Source organism: Microcaecilia unicolor, chromosome 9 (assembly GCF_901765095.1).
Source record: "Microcaecilia unicolor chromosome 9, aMicUni1.1, whole genome shotgun sequence".
NCBI classification, from domain to species: domain Eukaryota; kingdom Metazoa; phylum Chordata; class Amphibia; order Gymnophiona; family Siphonopidae; genus Microcaecilia; species Microcaecilia unicolor.
Window position 1 is genome coordinate 154,404,480 of NC_044039.1, and position 19,959 is coordinate 154,424,438.

The window sequence follows — 19,959 nt, forward strand, 5'->3', positions numbered from 1 at the left end:
TGGGGGGTGGCACACAGCAGAGCTGCCCGGGAGGAGCAATGTTGTCAGTGAGGAAGCCACCGTGGGAGCAAGAAAATACACTCTTTTATGCTAGCCCCGGTCCAATAGTCAGTCTTATATGGGCTCGGCTGATTATTAGCCAGGTCCGCATAAGCTTCAACCTAAAATTATGCCCCGATATTCGGTGACGGTGCCCGGACATGGCCCGACACTGAATATTTGGGCATAATTTAGTTGGTGAGGATCAGCATTTTAAAAAAACACTGACCATCACTGGCTGAATATTGGGGGGTCAGATATAGAATCTGAGGGTTAGCGCACAGTAATCAGAATGCACTGGTGTATTAAAAAAAAAAAATAGATAACACACTGGTTAGCATTTCAAACAGGCAAATTACCATAAAATGCTTGCCTGTTAGCATGTGTTAACCATGTGCTAAGGGCTTAATGCCATTTAGTAAAAGAACCCCTAAAATGTATAAGCATAATCAACTTAATGAACACACTGGAGCTAGAAAATGTATGTAAGTATTTATTTATTTATTTATTTATTTATTTATTTAATTTTAGTCCTCCAAATCAGTGCTTCTTAACTTAGTCCTTGGGAGCCACACAGGTTTTCAGCATATCTACAATGAATATGCAAGAATTAGATGTGTATACCAAGGAGACAGCTTATTCATTGTGGATATCCTGAAAACCTGACTGGCTGGCTGTGCCCCATGGACTGGGTTGAGAGACACTGAAATGGTCACAATAGATCACATATACCTCTCCATAAAATATACCTCCAAAAAATACAATCATAACAGTGACCCATATACTAATGATTATCTATCTATCTATCTATTTTTTTTTTTTGTAGCACCGGACTGTACCCGGCGATAATCAGATAGTGACATGCACTGCCCGGTTATCGCTGGTTTAGAGCGGGAGCCCTTACCGCCACCTCAATGGGTGGTGATAAGGGCTCCCCCCCCCCCCCCCTCCGTAATTGCCATGTGGCAAGTGCTTTACTTGCCACCCGACCATTTCCTGCAGGAAAGTGAGACCTTCCCTTTTATGAGCTGCGGTAAAAAGGGGCCTCGGTGCGCATGTAAGACTCGCTCTGATGTTGGCACCGGCCCCCTTTTGCCACAGCTTGGTAAAAGGAGCCCTAAAATAATTGTGTGCCAATGGCAACATTAGCTCATGGCGATTAGTAGAAAAAAATAGAAAATCAAGATTTTCACGGCTGTAGTGAAAATGGTCTTAGCATGTGGGAAAGTCCCGCATAAGCGTGTGCTGTGGCCAAGGTTACTGGAGCTTTATAAAAGGGCCCTTAAATTTTGTTTTGCATTGATATAGCTGGGAATATTGCACATTCTTAACTGCAAGAGTACATAGATCATGAATTCCAATTATGGGCCTCTATCTTGTGACTTTCAAACTAAAACAAAATAAAAAAAAAATGCCCTTCTATTCCTAAGCCTCTTTTGAAAAAGGAAGACCCCCCCTTGGACACCCCAATCCCTATCCTAGCCTCTCCAACTCCCCAATTTGTTTTAAATGTACTACTTTGTAGATTCATTGCATGTCCCTAAAATGGATCGATGTACACCCAAAACCCGTGCCTACACTACCATAAGCCATTTTTCAACACACCTTTGTAAAAGGACCCCTATATTCCTCCACCTGTTATCCACAATGATGATGAGTGATCTGTAACAACTTTATCACTAATTATTGTACTTCACCTACGTCGATGTGGTGTGACTTGTAATATCTTAATAACCTAACTACTGTAAACCACACTGAGCCCCTTGTGGGGATATTAGCAGGATATAAGCCCTAATTTGATTTGATTTGATTGATTTGATTCAATATGTAATTATTGGTAGCAATAATGAAACAGTGATAGAATATTCACATAGCAACCAGCCTGAGCCAACAGGTTTATTTTCCATTGAACATAAGTCATTTTGTATGAACTTGGCAGCTTAATAGTGTGCTGAACTGAACAATGTTAAATGCTCCCAGGTTTCAACCTAATTAATGTTTTTTTAATTGTAATTATAAATAGTAATTGTAATTATAAATAGTAAATTGGAGGAGTGGCCTAGTGGTTAGGATGGTGGACTTTGGTCCTGGGGAACTGAGGAACTGACTTCAATTCCCACTTCAGGCACAGGCAGCTCCTTGTGACTCTGGGCAAGTCACTTAACCCTCCATTGCCCCAGGTACAAATAAGTACCTGCATACAATATGTAAGCCACATTGAGCCTGCCATGAGTGGGAAAGCGCGGGGTACAAATGTAACAAAAATAAATGTCTGAATGTTAAGCACCTGACCTGATTCTCATAACATTTTGGTGGCCCTTTATTAGGTGAAAACATCTCTGCACAAATACAGGGAGTCCCTATAATCAGCTACACACAATGATTTACAATTTAGAACAAATTAGTACATAACCGATTAAACCAATAGTTCCTCTATGTATATCCCTATGCTGCACAAGCTGGTATGTTTAAAAATGTAAGTGAGAACCCAAATAAGAATGCTACCAACAATAAAGAACCACAACGTTAATAGAACAGCTTACCAGCACCTCTTTGCCTCTTCTCATTCTGCTGGGCTGGCCGCCCGCTGCGTGATTAATTTTTTTTTAAGCAGTGGTGGTACATGTTAGCAGGAACACACTGCTTCAGCCATTCCCATGAGCCTTCTTTCAGCCTATTCCACCCCCAAGAGCTAAATGAAGGCCCCGGTATTGGCTGAAGCAGCCTGTTCCTACCGACGTGTACCAGCACTTCTTAAAAAAAAAAATTACTCACGCCGTGGCTGGCAGAACAAGAAAAGGAAAAGAGGTGCGGGGCAGGGGAGGGGAGGACAAAACCTGAGCTCAGAAAGGTGCTGGGGGAGGGCAGTGGAGACAGAAGATGCCTACAGCATAAGCCACAAAGGAGAGGAGGACGCCGACGCCAGGAGGGTATCCGAGCCCAAATTTGGGGAACTGGTTGTTAAAGTTTAACAACTGGGTCCCGAAATTCTTAAAAATGTAACAAATGGCTCTTGCACACTACTAGTTTCAATGTATCATCAACGATGATACCTAGATCTCTGTCCTCACTGATGATTCCTAAGGTAGCTATAGTTCAGGCTCCTCTTTCCTACATGCATCACTTTGCACTTGCTCACATTAAACATCTTCTGACATTTTGGGATAATTTGCCTGTTTATGGGCGCTAACTGCACATTTTTAAAATGTCTTTCTAGAGGGGGGGGGGCATGTCATGGATAAAGTGCTCCCCTGTTAATTTTCTTTTCAAGTCCTGTGTGCTAATGGAAGAATTAATGTGGGACAGGGTTAGCGAGCAGGAAAGTCCTGTGTTAGCACATGCTTAGCCCATTTCTCAGTGCATCTTAGTAAAATGATCCCTACGTTTTTTTCTCTTATATTTTTTGATTAAGTGTTTGTCAGCTATGTTCTGTTACAAGTGGTTAGTTACATGTTTGGACTACTAACATGGTAATATTTCTTCACTCAACTAATAGTTCAACTCTAGAACTTGTTGCCAAGGGATGTAGTTATAGTGATTAGTGTATCTGGGTTTAAAAAAGGTTTGGACCAGTTCCTAGAGGAGAAGTCCATAATCTGATATTGATATAGACATGGGGAAGCCACTGCTTTCCGTGGGATTGGTAGCATGGAATGTTGCTAGTATTTGGGATTCTGACAGGTACTTGTGACCTGGATTGGCCATTGTTGGAAGCAGGATACTGGGCTAGATGGACCATTGGTCTGACCCAGTATAGCTATTCATGTGTTCTTATTTATTGTATTGTATAACTTATATTCCGTCTTTAACCCGAAAGTTGCAAAGTGTATTAAATATAAAAAGCAGCTTCTCATTTGAAGAAATGTTCAACAATCATATCATAGCAGGCAGATTACATAACAATAAATTACAATTGTTGACTCAAAAACAAATAGGTTTGAAGCACCTTATGAAATTGAAATTAATAATAACTTTTTTAAAAAGAATAAAAGTAAAAAAAGGTGACTTAGCCTGGGTGGCGAAGAGCCCTCTATTTCTTCATAGAAAGCACTCCCTTTTGAAAAGGCGGGGTCCTGTAACAATAAAATTCTATGAAGTTGACAACAAAATTGAATTAATTAAAAATAAAATAAGTCCATGCATTATGTAAAAACACGCATATACATTATGTAATCACATCCAGATATATAAAAAGGGGTCAAATAAACATTTTAAAAATAAGGGTGCTTTTATTAAGCTTGCTTAACATCAGAAAAATGGGATTGCAAATGTTACCCAGCAAGCACATTTGCATTAGCTTGTGCTAACTGAATAACTGAGTCAATGCAGAAGTACTTGCTACCTCTTAAAAAGGAGTTCTCTTGCATTACTATTTTGTAAATCCTAGAGCCCTTTTACAAAGTGTTGGTAAGCCCAACGTGGGCTTACCGCATGCTATCCTGGAACTACCACTGGCCTAATGTGACCGCTAGAGGTAGTTCTGGCTCTAGGGGTCCTTTTACTAAGGTGTGCCGAAATATGGGCTGCCCTAGTGTAGGCGCGTGTTTTGGGCACTCACAAATCCAATTTTCAGCGTGCCTGTAAAAAAGGCCTTTTTAAAAGTTTTGCTGAAAATGGACGTGCGGCAAAATAAAAATGGTGTACGTCTACTTTGGGTCTGAGACCTTACCGCCAGCCATTGACTTAGTGGTAAGGTCTCACATGGTAGCCATGCGGTAATCACCTACGTGCGTAGAGTGACAATTAACGCCCAGTTTCCGTCACGCACAGGAAAATAAAAACTATTTCTGGCGCGTATAGCAGATGTGCATAAAAAACGAAAGTACTATCCAGGCCTCATGGTAGCCAGGCGGTAACTCCAAATTGACATGTGTTGGGCGTGCATAGGTGCCTATGTGGTTTAGTAAAAGGGCCCCCTGTGTATACCATTTTCAGCATGCCAGAAAATATTTCTTTAATTTAATAGTGTGGCGCTAACCCGGTGGTAATTGAGCATTGCCGTGCACAGTCCGGTTACCACAGGAGCCCTTACCACCACCTCAATGAATGGCATTAAGTGCTCCCCCCCCCCCCCACCAAGAAAATAGGCCCTTTTTCCAGCAGCTTAGTAAAAGGACTCCCCTATGCGTTAATGGAAAAATTAGTGTGGGAGCTGCACAAAAAAATCTTAATATACTGATGCCTTAAATATGGGATTAGCATGTGGAAAAGTCCCATGTTAAAGCACACTAACCACCTTATTTTCGAAAGAGAAAGACGCCCATATTTCGACCCAAATCGGGAGATGGGCGTCTTTCTCCCGTGGGCCCAAATCTGTATAATCAAAAGCCGATTTTGGGCGTCTTCAACTGCAATCTGTCGTGGAAACGGCCAAAGTTGACGGGGGCGTGTCGGAGGTGTGGTAAAGGCAGGACTGGTGCGTGTTTATCGGCCGAGGAGAGATGGGTGTCCTCGGTCGATAATCGAAAAAGGCGTTTTTAGCGTCAATTTGGGTCATTTTTTGGGACCCTTTTTTTTCACGAACAAGTCCCAAAAAAGTGCCCTAAATGACCAGATGACCACCGGAGGGAATCGGGGATCAGCACCCCTGACTCCCCCAGTGGTCACTAATAAACCACCAAACAAAAAGTAACTTTAACAACTTTTTTTTCCAACCAGTATGCCAGTCTCAAATGCCATCACAGCAGTATGCAGGTCCCTGGAGCAGTTGTTAGTGGGTGCAGTGGACTTCAGCCAGGTGGACCCAGGCCCATCCCCCCCTACCTGTTACACTTGTGGTAGTAAATGGGAGCCCTCCAAACCGCCCCCAAAACCCACTGTACCCACATCTAGGTGCCCCCCTTCAGCCATAAGTGCTATGGTAATGGTGTAGAGTTGTGGGGAGTGGGGTTTGGGGGGGTTGGGGGGGCTCAGCACCCAAGGGAAGGGAGCTATGGACTTCAGAGGTAGTTAACTTAATTTTTTTAATTGTTATGTGTCCCCTAGGGTGCCCGGTTGGTGTCCTGGCATGTGAGGGGACCAGTGCACTATGACTCTTGGCCCCTCCCACGACCCAGTGCCCTGGATTTGTTTCTTTTTTGAGCTGAGCGCCTTCAGTTTCCATTATCGCTGAAAACGATACCGCCCGGCTCAAATCCGCACAAATCTGATGCATTTGGCTGGCACAAACAGTATTATCGGAAAAAAAGATGGACACCCATTTTTTTCCAAAATACGGTTTGCCCTGCCCCTTCACGTACCCATTCTCAGAGATAGACGCCCATGGAGATGGGCGTTCGCGTTCGATTATGCCCCTCTAAGTCTATGGGCTGTTTTACAAAGGCATGCTGAAAAATGGCCTGTGGTAGTGTAGATGCTTGTTTTAGGTGCATGCAGAATCATTTTTCAGCGCACCTGTAAAAAATGCCTTTTTAAAATTTTTGCCGAAAATGGACATGCGGCAAAATTAAAATTGTCATGCATCCATTTTGGGTCTGAGACTTTATGGCCAGCCATTGACCTAGCAGTAAAGTCTCACATGGTAACTGAGCGGTAATGACCTATGCGCATCAAATTCCACTTGACGCACGTCCGATACGCAGGCCAAAAATGAAATTACCACAAGAGCCATGTGGTAGCCGGGCAGTAATTCCATTTTGGCACATGTTGGGCACATAGACACTTACACGGCTTAATAAAAGCGCCCCTATGTTTTTTTTAGCCAATTTTAGTACAAAAGCCTCTTACATATTAAAAATCTGTTGCTTTACTTATCTTTGATTGACATTTGTATTCTTGCCCAAAGACGCAGAAGGAAACTGGAAAGAAGAAAATAAAATAAAGGAGGCCAATCCCAATTTTCCTCTTGGTGCCAGAGTCTCAACAATTTTTTTTGTTTCTTTATGACTGAAATCTCAGTCTACCCATTCACACCCTATCTCTTAAATTAGTAAAAGAAAAAAAAAATCTTCTTTTCCTTACAGTCACATCTGTGCTTTCTGTTTCTTAACAATCATTAAATCACACCACTTATTCACACGAGTACTCAACACCTTTTTCTTGCATGGAAATCCACATTCTTATATCAGCATTTCACTTGTTAGTAAAGCCTTCCGAATCCATAGCACGTGCACTGCTTCTGAAGCTAGCTAGAATGGTGCAGAAAATTGTTTAATGCAGAAATCTGGTGTACATTTTCGGCTTTATAAATACTGAATTTGCGTGCACAGTCTTTGGTGATTTTTATAGAATTAGGTGGTAAGTATGTATTATTGTTTAACGTAGTTTAGTAAAAGGGCCCCTTTGATAGTTATGCTCCTAAATTGGCCTCCTTTTACTAGGGCATGTAGGGTAAGTGCAAAAACTTTAGTAAAAGCGCTCTCTAGTACATTGATTACTGTGTTTCCAGTGGGAGTATAAAGGAATGTGCCACGTCTTGTGTTAAGAAAATTATTTCCTCTTAATTAAGAGAAAAAGTCAATTTTTCTCCTTTCCCCACCTATTTAATCTCTTGTGACTCACAAGATTTCAACTTTTCAGATGTGCTAGAAATTACATAGGCATACAATAAGCATTGAAAGAAAGAATCTGAACAGCATACTGTGCTTTTCATTGGCCAGGCACAAAGACCACCATTAAATGTGCATGATGTACTGCATAAGGTTTCAATCATATCCATAATTTATTTAAATACAGGGCCATGCACATAACTGTGGCAATATTTCCACATTTAAGTAAAGAAAATGCATTTAATTCTTCTGAGGGACTTTATTATGTGGCAAGGTATATGGTAACCATATACGTATCCATAAGACACAATAGGTATGAATTATTAGTGCACTTGAATCCCAGGTAGAAAATGGAATATTTTCAATTGTGTTATCCTTGGTCATAATTTTGGTGCTTCTTTTCAAAGCACATAGATAGTAACCTATGTAACTTGTAACTTTATGTACTTTGAAAATGAGTCTTGTGGCACATCTCTGTGTTCCTAGAACAAAAAAATTAACCCAACTGTGTCAATTGTTTGACTTATTCATAAAACTTTGCCCACAAGTCATACAATTTCCATTAACACAATTAGCTAGATATCTCTACTACTACTACTTATCATTTCTATAGCGCTATTAGACGAGTGTAGCGCTGTACACTGGACATAAAGAGACAGTCCCCCAGCGGCAGTCAGTGTTTTTATGTCTGTATTCCTGGATATTCAATGCTGGGCCAAGTCCGGGCACAAGAATTGTGTCATGGTTGTGGCCGTGCCCTTATATTCAGACCTACTGTTTCTCTGTATCTAGCTCTTTGACATCTCCTGTCTACCTTTTTTCCTGTTGTTGTTCCTTCTGTTAGCCAAGCCTCGCTTTGGTGTCCCTGAAGCCAGGCCTCACTTTGGTCTCCCTGCGTCTGCTTCATTTCCTACTTGTGACATCATCATCAGACTACTCCTTTATAAGGACCCAGGTAGCTTTCCTGCATTGCCTGTGCAACAGGTATATTTTTCCCTTTTCTTGTTGTACTGTTGTTTGATTCTGAGGGAACTGGTCTCCTTGTTAGCTGTGCGTTTGGGACATAGCCCTGAGCCCTGTGTGTGTGGTTATGGTTTGAACCTGCATGGATTACTTGCCTGTTACCTTTGCTCTCAAGCAAAACCTTGTTCTGTTTTTCTGTGTATGTTGTTTTTGTTTGAACCTGAATGGATTACTTCCTTGATAACTATGCTCTCCAGCATAGCCTGTTCTGTTTCCCTGTGTGCTTTTCCTTGTTACCTTTCACCATAGGCGCCCGGTATAAGAGGCTTGGAGAGGCTAAGCCTCCCCCCTGCTGCAGCAGAATGGATCAGCTATGGAGTCCAGCTGCTCTGAGGGGATTAAATTGTTGATTTACCTCCATCCTCACAGCAGGAGCTGCAGTGAAAGCCCTCCAACAGTTGTAGAAATTGGTTTATGGTTTGTTTACCTTACTGCTGGGAAAGCAGGGGGGGGGGGGTTGGCTGGAGGTGTCCTGGGTTGCCAGGGAGATATTTAAGGAGGATGACTTCCTGACCTGCACTGAGGACAGATAGCAGCAGAACGGATACTGGGCCAGCATGATCAGAAAAAGTCACCAAAGGTAGAAAAAAATCATTTTATTTTCATTATAGTGTTTGGAATATGTCCACTTTGAGAATCAGGTGCTCAACATTAAAAGTTTATATTTATTGACTTATTTATGGCATTTTATCCCACATTAAACATGAATTAGGGTGTTTTGTGGCTCTACATGAGAATTGTGATGATATGATCCCTTGTTTCATATTGTTGACAGTCTGCATTTTCCGTATGGGTGGTATATTGGTGTATTAGGTCTGCCCAGTGTAATATTTATGGTACAGAAAGGTTCTGAGTTTGTTTTTTGACAAAGTTGTGCATAGTGTTTTGCAGTTGAGTGGTTGTGGTTAGAATATGCTTTCAGCAACCATTTTGTTCTTTGACATATGATACATATCTAATATCTAAATTTAATAAAAGGTATTAATTGTGACTTTTATTTTTATGTATTTATTTTTTCTGTGTGTTATCAGACAATTATGGATTTAAGCTCTACCACTGGCCCCACCCCTAACCCCACCCCCTTTAGCCTCCCCAAACAGTTGGGCCACCGACAGCCTATGCCTTTCACTGTTCAGAGAGCCAGTTGTTGCCAGCTGCTTTCCTTGATAACTTTTCTTCCTTGCAGTTGTGTGTGCTCTGTCTCTGCCTGCCTTCCCTTTCCCTACCCGGCTGTGGGTGCTGGCTGAGTTCTGGTAAGAACATTGTTTGTTTTTTCTTTTGTTTACTTTAAACCTTTGACTGCAGTGTTTGTTATTTTGCTCTTGTAAGCCCTGCTACTTTCTGACTTGTGTATTAGAAGCAGTCCTTCCCTTTAGCTTGCTTTAACTCTTTGCTGTGTTTGTTTCCTGGTTCTTGTGAGCATTGCACCTTATATGATTTGTGTAGGTAAAGGCAGCCTTCCCTTTTTGCTTGCTTTTCCCTTTGTCTCAAGTGTCTGTTATTTGACTCTGTGGCACTGCCTTGTGTATTCCTATGAGTGGCTTCCCTTTATCCTTGAGTGCCGTGTGGCACAGCCTTGTGTATTATTATGAGTGGCTTCCCTTTACCCTTGAGTGCTGTGTGGTCAGCCTTGTGTATTCCTATGAGTGGCTTCCCTCTATCCTTGAGTGCTGTGTGTTCAGCCTTGTGTATTCCTATGAGTAGCTTCCCTCTATCCTTGAGTGCTGTGTAATTTTTCTTCCTTGCAGTTGTGTGTGCTCTGTCTCTGCCTGCCTTCCCTTTCCCTACCTGGCTGTGGGTGCTGGCTGAGTTCTGGTAAGAACATTGTTTGTTTTTTCTTTTGTTTACTTTAAACCTTTGACTGCAGTGTTTGTTATTTTGCTCTTGTAAGCCCTGCTACTTTCTGATTGTGTATTAGAAGCAGCCCTTCCCTTTAGCTTGCTTTAACTCTTTGCTGTGTTTGTTTCCTGGTTCTTGTGAGCATTGCACCTTATATGATTTGTGTAGGTAAAGGCAGCCTTCCCTTTTTGCTTGCTTTTCCCTTTGTCTCAAGTGTCTGTTATTTGACTCTGTGGCACTGCCTTGTGTATTCCTATGAGTGGCTTTCCTTTAACCTTGAGTGCCGTGTGGCACAGCCTTGTGTATTATTATGAGTGGCTTCCCTTTACCCTTGAGTGCTGTGTGGTCAGCCTTGTGTATTCCTATGAGTGGCTTCCCTCTATCCTTGAGTGCTGTGTGTTCAGCCTTGTGTATTCCTATGAGTAGCTTCCCTCTATCCTTGAGTGCTGTGTGGCAAAGCCTTGTGCATTCTTATGAGTGGCTTCCCTTTACCCTTGAGTGCTGTGTGGTTAGTCTTGTGTAGTCCTATGAGTGGCTTCCCCTTATCCCTGCGGGATGTGTGGCACAGCCTTGTGCATTCCTATGAGTGGCTTCCCTTTATCCTTGAGTGCCGTGTGGCACAGCCTTGTGTATTCTTATGAGTGGCTTCCCTTTACCCTTGAGTGCTGTGTGTTCAGCCTTGTGTATTCCTATGAGTAGCTTCCCTCTATCCTTGAGTGCTATGTGACACAGCCTTGTGCATTCTTATGAGTGGCTTCCCTTTACCCTTGAGTGCTGGGTGGTCAGTCTTGTGTAGTCCTATGAGTGGCTTCCCTTTACCCTTGAGTGCTGTGTGTGGTCAGTCTTGTGTAGTCATATGAGTGGCTTCCCTTTACCCTTGAGTGCTGTGTGGTCAGTCTTGTGTAGTCCTATGAGTGGCTTCCCCTTATCCCTGAGGGCTGTGTGGCACAGCCTTGTGCATTCCTATGAGTGACTTCCCATTATCCCTGAGTGCTGTGTGGCACTGCCTTGTGTATTCCTATGAGTGGCTTCCCTTTATCCTTGAGTGCCGTGTGGCACAGCCTTGTGTGTTCTTATGAGTGGCTTCCCTTTACCCTTGAGTGCTGTGTGTTCAGCCTTGTGTATTCCTATGAGTAGCTTCCCTCTATCCTTGAGTGCTGTGTGACACAGCCTTGTGCATTCTTATGAGTGGCTTCCCTTTACCCTTGAGTGCTGTGTGGTCAGTCTTGTGTAGTCCTATGAGTGGCTTCCCTTTACCCTTGAGTGCTGTGTGGTCAGTCTTGTGTAGTCCTATGAATGGCTTCCCCTTATCCCTGAGGGCTGTGTGACACAGCCTTGTGTATTCCTATGAGTGACTTCCCATTATCCCTGAGTGCCATGTGGCACAGCCTTGTGTATTCCTATAAGTGTCTTCCCTTTATCCCTGAGTGGTGTGTGGCACAGCCTTGTATATTCCTATGAGTGGCTTCCCTTTATCCTTGAGGGCCTGGTGGCATACCCTTGAGTATTCCTTTGAGTGGATTCCCTCTTCCCTGAGTGTTGTATGGTACAGCTTAGAGTGTTCCTTCATGAGTGGCTTCCCTTATCCTTGACTGCAATGTGGCATAGCCGTGAGTGTTCCTTTTTGTGGCCTTGTCTTGAGTTTTCCCTGTGTGCTGTCTGTTTGAGTACTCTCAGTTCGGTTTCTGTTTGTGTTCGAGTGGGCTGTTCTTTTGTTTAGCTGTGTCTACTAGCACAGCCCTGAACATCCTCTCTGTGTTTGAGTGGGTTGCTCTTTTGTTTAGCTGTGACTACTAGCGCAGCCTTGAAAGGTCTCCATGTTTGGCTTCTGTTTGTGTTTGAGTGGGTTGCTCTTTCGTTTAGTTGTGACTACTAGCGTAGCCTTGAGTGTTCTCTCTCTGTGTGGCACGAGTGGGCTGTTCTTTCATTTAGCTGTATCTACTAGCACAGCCCTCAGCTTCCTCTTTGTTTGGTTCTGTTTGTGTTTGAGTGGACGGTTCTTTCGTTTAGCTGTGACTACTAGCTCAGCCCTGAGCTACCTCTCTGTGAGTTCTGTTTGACTTGGTTAGGACTAATTTATAGCTGTGGTTCTAAGTACAGCCCTGTGCTGCCTCCCTGTGTGGTTTTCTTATTTTTTACTTGTGGTTTCTACCATGTGAGTCTAAGTGGGGTTGTCCTTTTCCCTTCAGTTTCTTTGTGCCTGTGTGTAGGGTCTTTTGACCCCTTGTTTGTGGCTCTGTTTAGTGCAATGTGTGTGCACTGCTTGAGTAGTACTTGCTCAAGAGATTCCATTCTGTTTCTTTTCCCTTCCCTCTGGTATGAATGGGATCCAGTTCGGCCTTGCGGCCCATATGAGTGTCCTTCCTTTGTTCAGGTTAAATTCTGTTCCTGGTTTTCACTTTAGCCAGGCTCTGGTTTCACCTTGTCTTGAGGGTGCTCTGTCTATTTGCCATGTCTGGTATCTTATTTGTATTCAGTACCTGGTTCGCCTCTGCTCTGCGCCTCCCCAGAGGACTTGTCTGCTGCAGCCTGGCTGCAGCCCAAGGACTCACCATCCTGGGTTCCGTGACATATTGACTATCCGGTTGTATATCGACCCCTAACAGTTAGGTGGTTAAGGGGTCATTTTAAAAACGGCGCGCTAGCGTTTTTAGCACATGTGTTAAATAAGCGTGTACTAAACTGTAGAGATGCCCATGTATACCTATGGATATCTCTAGTGTTTAGCGTACGCTAAAAACACTAGTGCACATTTGTAAAAGGACCCCTTAGTGCAATTTTCAGCCTTTAACCACATAACATGAGCTTTATAAAGATAAGACTGTTTTTATGTGGCTATCTTATGCGGTTATGGGCTGAATAACAGCGCTTAACCACATAAGTGCCAACTCCGCACCAGAATACCCACATGTTAGCCAGTTTTGGCTTAGACGCTTATCATAGATATTCAGCCAACCAGTTAAGGGCTCATTTTACTAAGCGGTGTTAAGCCCAGCGCGGGCTTACTGCTCACTATAATGGAAGTACTGCCAGGCTATCGCAGCAGCCAAGCAGAACTTCCCATCCCTACCGAGCTGCAATTTCCGGCACTGCAAAAATGTATTTATCGTTATAGTGCTGGACTGTACCCAGCGGTAATTGGGCAGTGTCACGTGCTGCCCGGTTACCGCAGAGTAAGCGCGGGAGCCCTTACTGCTACCTCAATGGGTGGCGGTAAGGTTCCCCCCCCAAATGGCCACACGGCAAGTCCTTTACTTGCCGTCCAGCCATTTCTTGCAGGAAAGTGAGGCCTTCTCTTTTACCAGCTGCGGTAAAAGGGGGCATCGGCGTATGTGTAAAACTCTTGCTAACGCCAGCGCTGGTCCTTTTTTGCAACAGCTTGGTAAAAGGGGCACTAAGTGCCACTGAATAAAAATGGTTAGCCCTGGACAAGCTATTTAAATGGCCAGAAGCCACTCTGAGTCAGTTAACTCACTTTGAATGTCAAGTGGCTCATTGCTAGTAATTACCTTTCCGCCTCTCCTATCTCTCCTATCATAGTACAGCAGTTTAAGGTTCTTATGACTTACAATATCTGTGAAAGAATTAGAAGATATTTAAATAATAGACTTCTAGTTGGATAACAGTGCTTTTGATAAAGATCCAATATGTGTTTGCATAAGAAGATAATTGAAGTGATTCATGTTTGCATCACAATACCTGTGAAAAGTTTCAAGGTTAGACAGATGGAAGAATTTCAAGAAGAATCTAATGTCAGCTCACATTGTTTATGAACATTACTCTGAACTTATAGTAGGATGATCCAATTTTCCCACCACATTATCAAAGGATTCTTCTAAAAAAAATGACCTCAGTGGAGTATTTCTCATAAAAATTGTTTTAAAACTGAGAAGCAATTTCTTTATTCTTTGTTAAGTTTCCACCTTCTGAGTCCAATATAAGTGGAACTCATTTCCTGCTCTTTATGGATTTTAGATGCTGGGCAAACAAATGACTGAATCAATCATTTTAGCATATTTTAATGATCTTTGCATAAAAAGCGAGTCACTGGCCTCTCTACTCAACATTATGTTGTAGTTATATTTCACTATAACTATAAATATTCTCTCTCCTCTAAAGCCCTCAACACAGAAGTGTCTATTGGACCATCAGAGGCACAATCCAATTTTCTACAATTATTATGCCTAACCATACAGTGTTTAAATCATCAACAGTCCATTTGTGGTAGACTCTTGACTTAACTACTCCAAATTCGGTAATCATGGAATGAATGGAATAGTGAGATTTAAGATCTTGAACGTGGAACAGTAGATTATCCAAGGAATTCTTTTACTAAGCTCTGTTAGGCACTAACGTATGCCTAATGCAGCTAAAAATGGAGTACAGTGTGATGCACTCAGGAATCCTGTGGTAACTTCAAAATGTGAAAGGATACTGCGTGAGCCCTTACTGTCTACAAAATGGTGTTAAGTGCTCACTTGGTAATTTTTAAAAATGGCTGTAAACTAATTGCAAATAAATAAAACAGAGCACAAAGGGCCTTTAAAAACAGAGGGAACACAGTTATTTCATTTAAAAAACGTTTAATAGTAGAATTTGATTGGAGAAAGACCTGACACGGGCCGTGTTTCGGTGCTACCGCACCTGTGTCAGGGGTCTCCGAATGCCATGCAGTGCAGGACTCACGCACACCATTAGTGTGAGTCTCAAAAGGATTTAAAAAAGCACAGTGCAGAAACTGACGCAGGTGCGGTAGCACCGAAACACGGCCTGTGTCAGGTCTTCCTGCAATCAAATTCTACTATTAAAAGTTTTTTTAAATGAAAGAACCATGTTCCCTCTGTTTTTAAAGGCCCTTTGTGCTCTGTTTTTTTTGTTTGGACTTTTTCTGTACTTAGTTCCCTCTCTTTGTTACATCACGTAAACTAATTGCAACATTAGTGCTTGCAAACACACAATATATCGATATTAACACTCCTTACTTTGAAGCAATAAATGGAGGAAAAGACTTCAGAAATCTGATGTATATAGTGCAGATTTCTGAGGTCTTTTCCTCCATTTTATACTTTATAGTATGGAGTATTAATATTGATATATTGTGTGTTCACAAATTGGTGTTAGTATTTTCTACTTGACATTTTTGTGAACAAGATCCTTGGTTGGGTGCATTAAAGTGAACATTAGTGCTTGACCATTAATACAAAAAATAGAAAATAGATCATTGCTAAAATCTGATTGACCCCCCCCCCCTCACACACACACACACACACACACACACACACACACACACACACACACATACATATACTATTATAAGCAATATTGAACCAGTGGTTGCCAATAAGTCATCCATTGTGTGAAAGAATTGAGGTGTACCATTTGTAGGTGCTTACATAGTTAATATAATCAAGCCCCATCCCATTTCCCTTCCCTATCCCCTATCCCATTTAAGTTCTAATTGTAGTCACCTTCCCTCTCTATCAGACTCATGTGTTACTATACTCACATTTAAAGATCAACTTATGATCACAACAGTTTTTCCTATGAAAAAATATTTGGCTCTCTTGAACTTAGTTTGAACTGATATCATAGTTTGAACATTCTCAGTAGTCTAGATGTTTATACAGCTAGTTACCTAGGCATAGTGACTCTTGCAGGTTTCCTATAGGTTTCCTATAGAAAGGCTAATTCAGATTCCACTTTAACCAGATACAGAAGTGTTTTCTTTCTTTTTATGGGTTTATTTAAACCCTTTACATTAAGAGATGAGTTACATAGAACAGACTGTAGAAATTTCCATAGGCTTCTCCACTCCAACTTATGATATTCTGACTTGTTAATGATCCATTACATATATGTGTGAGTGATAATTCATGTTGGACATATTTTTCATGTTGCTGCTTATCTTATTTTCCAACTGTTGGCCAAAACACACAAGTACACAACTACTAATGACAACAGATAGCATCTTAAATTTTTTCCCTGATGAGATTCAAAATACAGCCACCTGAGCTTTGCCAGGATACAAATTATACTTGACCATATATTATCTAATAGATCTACTTTGGGGCTCATTTTTGAAACAGAAAAACATTCAAAAAGTGGCACAAAACATCATTTGGATGATTTGGACTAGATTCTGTATTCCAGCGCCAATAGTATTTCCACCTAGATGTGTTCTGTAAACCAAGCCTAAATCTAGGCATAGTTTACAGAATATACCTAGGGGGTTTATAGAATATGCCTAGTGGCCATGCCTGTGCCTAACTCTAGGCATGTCCATTTACGCCAATACAGATGCCTAAGTTAGGCACAGAGCATGTATATTCTATAGCCCTGAGCATAGATTTTTGGAATACCAACCCACCCATTCCACATCCATGACCACACCCCCATTTTTGGCCATGCACACTAGAAGTTTTGCATACCAATTTACAGAATACGCCTAGCAAATTGTGCACGTAAATTCTAATTATTGCCAATTAGTGTCAATAATTGCTTAAGTGGCAATTATCAGCACTGATTGGCTTGTTAAATTATTAAATTGTGCATGCAAATCCAGAATACGACTTGTGCATGCAGTATTAACATTGTTTTACTTTGGTGTAAATGGATGCCCCTAGGTTTAGGCTCAGGCATGTACACTAGACATATTCTATAAACTGTGCCTAAATCTAGCCCCCCCCCCCCCCCCCCCCCATTTACTAAGCCATGTAGTAATGCCAACACAGTCCATTCAAAGTGTTGGCATTAGCACACCACCAGTTGCTAGCTCGACTTACTAAACATGAGGTAGATGTGGTTTACCAAATATGCCTAGGTGGAAATATTTTGGGCATCAATTTTTCTGGCATCATATATGATCTAGCTTATAAGGACTATTGTAGTAGTGTATAGTAGGTTTTTGGTGTGTTTTGTATGGCTTACCATACAATATAAGGGGGTAATGGTGAGATGTGTATCTGGGACCTTTCAATACCCGCTAGGGTGCCCAACTGCTCTGCTGGGATGTCTATTTGGCCAGTTTACTAATAATGTTGGCTCGTTCTACATCCCAATAGCATGATTTTGTGAGTTTTTCATTTGGATGGGTTTTTTTTCCACAAAGGGTCCAAAAAGATAGATGCACTGAGCACAACAACATCTAGCAAATAGCCATTTACAGAGAAAAAGACATTTTTGAGGTTTGAAAATGATTGTTTGCTACCAGATTTTTGGACATTTTTGGCAAAACATCCAAGGTTGGATTTAGACATCATATCGAAAAATGCCTATCTTTATCTCCTCTGTCAAGTTAACAAGAAAAGCTTACTTTCAACCAATAATTCATATCTAAGGTTGTTTCAAAGTCCTTTCCTCTTAATATCCATCACAATCCCCCCTTTCTGTAAATCACTCGAATGTCATTCAATACTGTTCAATTTTTCATTTTCTAAATTTGATTCCTTGGACTCACATACACACCATCGATTCCTTGGACTCACATACACACCATCCATTTGCCATTCAGTGCTAAGACTTATACCTCACACTCTACAAAAAAATCACCCCATTTTCTCATGACATCAGCCAATCTTCATCCACAGAAGTGGAGGAGTGGCCTAGTGGTTAGGGTGGTGGACTTTGGTCCTGAGGAACTGAGTTTGATTCCCGGCACAGGCAGCTCCTTGTGACTCTGGGCAAGTCACTTAACCCTCCATTGTCCCATGTAAGCCGCATTGAGCCTGCCATGAGTGGGAAAGCGTGGGGTACAAATATAACAAAAAAAAAAATTATCTCATAAATTGGGTTTTGCATGTTCTAACAGGAGCTACAATATTTAAATATATTGGCTAGGTCTAAGCAATTTAGAATATGAATTTGTGGAGGTGGATAAGACACTACAATATTTACGATTTCAAGTCTCTAACCTATACACTCAAGAATTCAGTGGCAATGGTGTTAAAGTTTCTTGTAGTAACTGTGTCTTCTGTAGGGTCATTGTTCTCTACACAGCAGGATACAGTGCCTTCATACTTCTTTTCCATATTGTTCAAAAACTCCTGAAGTGCAGTGAAGTGAAGTGAAGTGAAGAAAGACTAAGGAGGCTAGGGCTTTTCAGCTTGGAGAAGAGACGGCTGAGGGGAGACATGATAGAGGTATATAAAATAATGAGTGGAGTGGAACAGGGGGATGTGAAGCGTCTGTTCACGCTTTCCAAAAATAGTAGGACTAGGGGGCATGCAATGAAACTACAGTGTAGTACATTTTTCTTCACCCAACACGTAATTAAACTCTGGAATTCGTTGCCGGAGAGCGTGGTGAAGGCGGTTAGCTTGGCAGAGTTTAAAAAGGGTTTAGACAGTTTCCTAAAGGACAAGTCCATAAACCGCTACTAAATGGACTTGGGAAAAATCCACAATTTTGGGAATAACATGTATAGAATGTTTGTGCGTTTGGGAAGCTTGTCAGGTGCCCTTGACCTGGATTGGCCGCTGTCGGGGACAGGATGCTGGGCTCGATGGACCTTTAGTCTTTTCCCAGTATGGCATTACTTATGTACTTATGTAAGGGTCCTCAAACATTTTTGTCATGTTTAAGAGCGTGACACTCATTTGAGCTGAAATTACCAAACTATGCCCCAATTTGTTTTAGGGGGTCACTGTTTTAGGGGGGCTTCTTTCTTTGTAGTGTTATTTTATTGAGAATTTGAAAGATCATAATTTTAGCCCTTTCATTTTGCAATAGAGTTTTCAATGTGACTTTCTGTAATATGGGACATTCTTGTAGATATCTCAGGACCTGGATGATAAAAAGGCCAATGAAACTTTATTCCAGCCTGTCTCGATGATTATACACAATAAGTTCTTTCTATTTCAAAGTGCAGATCAAATTATATATCCATCAATGTTGACAGAAGAGATTCAGGGAAGCTTTCAGATCTCCACTGTCTGCTTTTCTGGTGCCAAAGATTCTTAAGTTATTGCAACAGGATCTAGATCCTCCAGATCTTTCTGGACCTCACTAGCCACTTTAAGCTTGTGCTGTAACTCCTTAATGGCAAAATATCTCCATGCTATGTTTGCTGTTTCTTATGGCATACTGCCAAATGCTCCTTCAATTCTCATTTCTTCCTTTAGGTCAGAAGGTGTGCTGCTGTGTATTTATTTATTATTTTGGATTTTGCTCACACCTTTTTCAGTAGTAGCTCAAGGTGAGTTACGTTCAGGTACACTGGATATTTCTCTGTCCCAGGAGGGCTCACAATCTAAGCTTGTACATGAGGTAATGGAGGGTTAAGTGACTTGCCCAAGATCACAAGGAGCAGCAATGGGATTTGAACTGGCCACCTCTGGCTTGTAAGACTGGTGCTCTAACCACTAGGCCACTCCTCCTCCACTGTAGTCCTTTAACTTAATCTTTAATGTTAACAATTCCTCCATTATATAATTCAGCATTACCTCTGTGTCCTTTCTTGCCACCATTTTGTTTCCTGATAAACAATCTAGTTTCAGCTGCTTATTGCTGGGAAAAATATGTATTGCATCAATTATTAAAATATTTACTGCCTGCTCTATCCTTTCATTCTAGG